Source organism: Zalophus californianus, chromosome 5 (genome assembly GCF_009762305.2).
Source record: "Zalophus californianus isolate mZalCal1 chromosome 5, mZalCal1.pri.v2, whole genome shotgun sequence".
NCBI classification, from domain to species: domain Eukaryota; kingdom Metazoa; phylum Chordata; class Mammalia; order Carnivora; family Otariidae; genus Zalophus; species Zalophus californianus.
This window is the reverse complement of record NC_045599.1, coordinates 120,977,833-120,983,173: the sequence shown is the minus strand read 5'-3', so window position 1 is coordinate 120,983,173 and position 5,341 is coordinate 120,977,833. Positions and strand designations below refer to the sequence as shown.

The window sequence follows — 5,341 nt, the reverse complement described above, 5'->3', positions numbered from 1 at the left end:
AATCATGAGTTTTATTCCCTGGCAGTTATATTATTAATTTTATACAAAGTATATAAACTTCTGTTTCTTGATCTATCAACTTTAAATAGTATCTATTAATCCCAGTAAGAAAAGAAGAGACTTAAACTTTTTCATGTGTATTTATCACTATATTATTTTTGCATTGTCTGGGCTTATAGAATTTATAATCTGTGTACATTTTCCTACCACTGTTTAGATCAGTTCCATATTTCATTGGAATCCGTGTTCACCACTAGTTCCTTTATTTTGATGTCTGCTGGTGACAGGGTGTTCATCAGCAGATTTTTAAATGAACAGCTCACCTCTATATTTTCAGAGTTCTTTGTGTTTGTAATGCCTGTCTTCTTCTTTATATATGAACAGCTGTGTGGCTATACAAAAAAAAGGTGTTTGTATTATATTAATGGCTTTTCTTTCTGTCTTTTTCATTCTTTGTTTCTTTTTTTTTTGGTTATTTATTTTGCTGTAGTTTTGAATAGGATCATGCTGTTTCTTTTAAACTTATTCATGTTTAAATTAAGTATCAGGACCTTGGTTTGCTCTGATATAACATGGGTGAATTCTTCAAGCCAATTTTAGCTTTAGAAAGATATATCAATGATTTAGGTCAGAAGACCATAGCTCTTTAGAACTCAAAGAACCATAGAACTAATGTTTTCAAAAACTCAAGGCATGTGTTGTGATGAACACTGGGTGTTATATGCAACTGATGAATTATTGAACACTATATCTGAAACCAATGATGTGCTGTATGTTGGCTAATTGACTCTAAATAATAATAAAAAAACCCTCAAGCCCAGAAAAGCAAATTTCACAATTTTAATACAATTTTCTTCTTATTACAACGGTGTTTCTCAACATGCCAAAAGGTATAGGTGGTTAAAATTTTGAATATACAAAAGGAATTAAGGAGACATTGATTTCAGGAGATGCATTGACCAATATAACCCTTGAGCTTCGGTTTGTTCTGTTTCTAAAATCACGTATTTAAATCTGAATTTATCACCCACCAAATGTCACTTATTTCAAGGAAAACTTCCTCAACTCCCAACAACTCATTTCAAGGGAAATTGGGTTTAATGCCAAACATCTCTTACTCATATATGGCTTTTGGATACCTTTGTTATTTATCATATTTGTTTAACATTTGCTCAAGCAGTGACAATATTAATAGTAATAATCAACAACAGCTATTATTATTGTTATTGATAGCATTTATTGAGCACATGTCAAGTACCAGTTATATACTTCACAGTATTATTTTATTCAAACCTCATGACAATCCTAAAAGGGATGTACTATTATTATCATCCTCACTTTATGGAAAAGGATATTGTTATTAAGAGAGTTTAATACAGGGGCACCTGGGTGGCTCAGTCGGTTGAGTGTGCGACTCTTGATTTAGGCTCAGATCATGAGATCGGGGTTGTGGGATCGAGCCTCATGTTGGGCTCCACGCTCTGTGGGGAGTCTGCTTGAAGATTCTCTCTCTCCTTCTGCCACTCCCCCCTGCTCCTTCTCTCTAAATAAATAAATAAATCCTAAAAAAAGACAGAGAGAGTTTAGATGTATTGGTAGACATCTGCCAGAGGGTGTTGGATCTATAACTCAGGTATCTAGCCCTGAAGTTTTGTATTCCTATCTGCAGTGTTATTGGCCTCCAGCCATGATTATACAGGGTAATAAACTCTGTAGATAGCTTAGATAAATATGTAGAACGGTTATTTCATCTATCTGGATATTTTTCTCCTTCAAATTCTCTTCTCTCATCTCTTCTCTTCTCTTCTCTGCCCTTCCTTTCCTTCCTTCCTTTCTTTTTTGTCTGTGATAGCTCTAGTGTTTGAAAAGTTAAATGATAACTAACTGTTCCCCAAACACTTCAAATTGGTCAACTCTTCAACAGTATTTATTCCTTTGCATGAAATCCAGATAGTGCCACTATTAGTCATCTGCTCACAAATATCTAGTAACTTCCTATTGTCTACAGGTCAGTCTCCAATCTAGAGACAATATCCTCTAGCCTATGTTCTTTATCCATACTAGAATCTCCACCGTCCCCTCTCCTCTGCTCTCATATATTCACAGTTCAGTTCTCTTTCAAGTTATGTATATATTCATATTCATTGCCTATAAAATTTCTCTGACTACTTGGATTCTTGAGATTAATTCTAGAGAGACTAATTTTATCCTTAAGCAGATAAATGGAGGTCTGTGAATGAAGCATAAGATTTTATACCTGAGAAGACTTTAGGAGTTTTCTACCCCAACATTTCACTTTACAAATGAGGAAATCAAGGCTTAGAGAAGTGAATTGATTGGCTCAAGTTTGGATACTAATTTTTATTATAGCAACTGACTTTCAATACAGCCCCTCAATTCCTTTTAATTTCAAGTAAAAGGAACATTTTAAAGTCTATCTTAAAATCCACAAACCATCTAAATTTTTTTTAAATTTTAATATTTATTATATTTATTGCTACTCTATTAATGAAATGTCTAATACTCAACGTTTTGGAAAGCATGACTGACTAAAGAATGAATGAATGAATGAATGAATGACTATTTAAGTACTCACAGAGGTATCTTATCATCTTGATACTTTTTTTTTAAGACCTTTATTAACGGGGTCCTTGCCGTTTGTTGATTTTTTTGAAAAAATCAAGTTGTAAACTTTTTATTACAAATTAAAAATGAGGTTCTTAAAAATCTCAACCTGACCAGATATGAAACAATTTAAAAACCTTTAAATGTGTATTGAGAAAAACCAGGTTGTTTTTTTTTTTTAAAAAAAAAACACGTTTGTCATTACCAAAAAGAGACGTCTTTGGGTAAAAATAATAAAAACCCCATGCTGCATAGATAATGCAGATAGTTCTATTTATCTGGTCAGTGGGCAAAAAGCAAGCACTTAAAGTCTTCAGCTCCAATCTTGTGTTCATTTCTTATTGCTGGAATTTCATCTTCGTTTCTTCGTGTTGGATGACTAAACCGGATGATGGTAGAGATGGTAAGCCGGCATTTACTTAGCCCCGCCCTGCTCAGCCTCGGGAGCGGACGAATTCTCAGCTGGTGGATCGGCTGCTTTTGTCTCTTTGCCATCTTTGTGGTTTAGGGTTTTCTGGGCGTCTGAGTCGGTCATTGAAGTTGCGGCGGTACCGACGTTGAGGTGGCTGCTGACCTCGGGTCTCATCTCCTTGATTTTCCTTATCTTCCGCATTGCCATCCTCTCTAGGCTGTCTTTGGCGAGGAGGCCCCCTGCAGAATCGTGGTCTTTAACCCCGATACATATTGTCTCACTGGTCTACCTTGCTCTCCTGCACCCCGGTTGTCAGCACCCTCCATCACTTCTCCCTGCACAGGAAGGGTTGGAATACTGCGGTCGACGCCCAGGGGGTCTCCGCATGTAGTAAGGTGGGAACCGTCGCCTGCGGTAGGGCCGGCGCTGTTGGGCCTGGCCTTCGGGAGCACTTTCCGATCCCTCGTTCTTTTCCCCACTCTCACTACTCTGGTAATTCTGCTGGTAATTGCGTGGAGGACCCCTGCGACGTGGATGGCGTCTATACTGGTTACGGTCTGCTGCATATTTACTGCCTTGCACTGGAACTCCGCCAGGGCCTGCCACATTTGCTGCCTCCGCACCCTTTTCTCCTTCAACAACATCAAACTCCACAGTCTCTCCATCTCCTGCACTGCGAAGGTACTTCCTGGGGTTATTCTTCTTTATGGCAGTCTGGTGTCCAAATACATCTTCCTTGGTGTCATTCCTGTTGATGAAACCATATCCGTTTCTTACAGTGAACCATTTTACTGTTCCCAAAACCTTCGTTGCGATGAGCTTTTTGTCCCCGCCGGCAGGCGCCGCCGATGTGAGGCCCCCCGGGCCGCCGCTCCCTGCGCCCCTGCCCGTGGTGCCGGGCTTTGTGTGGGCAGCGCCAAGGGCGGGGGCGGCGGGCGGCTGCGGGGTCTCGGCCTCGCTGCTCATGGTTGCGGTGATGGTGACTGGGGCGGGCTGCGGCAGCTGCAGCTCCTCCCGGGGTGTGATGGTAACTAGGCCGGCGGCGGCGGTGGGGCTGCTCAGGGCTCTCTGGGGTCCGCTCTCCGCTCCCGCTACCGATCCAACTCATCTTGATACTTTTAACGATGACTTTCTCTCAATTTAGTGTCCTTATAAACATAATCTCTACATAAAACACTGCTTTACTTTAAAGTATAATATTATGCACTTACTGCAAACTTAATCATCTATAAATTGTGCCTTACTCAATTGTATTTCTCAGAGAACAGAACAACTTTTAGATGGTAGCTTAACGTTCTGACTTCACTAACACCTTCCAAGTTCTTCCGACCTAATGCACCAGTTCTACTGTAAGGAAGTACCCACCTACGCTGTCCTTCATGTTCTCTCCTGTCTACTCTCACTTCTGAGCTCACAGTGGTGACCTGCAAATGAAACAATTAGCCAGCAATAATGTCATTAAGGCCGGTGGCTTCCTGGCAGGCTAGAGGGCCCAGATATATTCCATGCTGAGGTCTTACCCCATTTAAGAAGAGACCTTCGTTAGACTGCCGGGATGGACGGAAGCATGCTCATCTGCACTGTTAATTTAACACCGTTCGAAGGTTCAAATGTCACCAGTGGAAGGGAGAATAGCCATTGGACAAGGAGGGCTTTACTGTTTGTAATCAAGAGCTGTGGGACCACCTGTCTCCCCACTGTACTCTGGGGGTTCCACTCCGTAGGGGCAAATTGTGGTTTAAGCGCTTCAGTGGTGCTTTTTAAATGAACCAGAGGCAGGACAACACGGCAGTTAAGGACATGCATGAGCCTTACACTTTGATGGAGCAGGAGTTGAGTCCTGACTTTGCCACCTCGTATGAGCCACTCCTCGGGCAGACTTTAAACCTCAGTTTCTCATTTGTAAAATAGAGATAATTACGAATACTTACCTCATTGGGAAGCTGTGAAGATTAAGTGAGATGCTGCATGCAAAGTGTTTGGTGCACTGACCCACTCCTGATGAGCCCTGATTAATAATAATCAAATCACTGAGGCCAGTAAAGCCCCTAATTGGTGATCCTGCATTAATTCTTTTTTTTTTTTGCATTTTTAAAAAATTTTATTATGTTATGTTAATCACCATACATGACATCATTAGTTCTTGATGTAGTGTTCCATGATTCATTGTTTGCGTATAACACCCAGTGCTCCATGCAGTACATGCCCTCCTTAATACCCATCACCGGGCTGACCCATCCTCCCACCACCTTCCCCTCTAGAACCCTCAGTTTGTTTCTCAGAGTCCATCGTCTCTCATGGTTC

General features: G+C 40.8%; 1 pseudogene; it reads right to left on the bottom strand.

Moving 5' to 3' along the window:
* Window positions 1-2,815: 2,815 nt before the first annotated feature.
* LOC113929576 lies at window positions 2,816-4,128 on the bottom strand (annotated as a pseudogene).
* Between the last annotated feature and the right edge of the window lie 1,213 nt (window positions 4,129-5,341).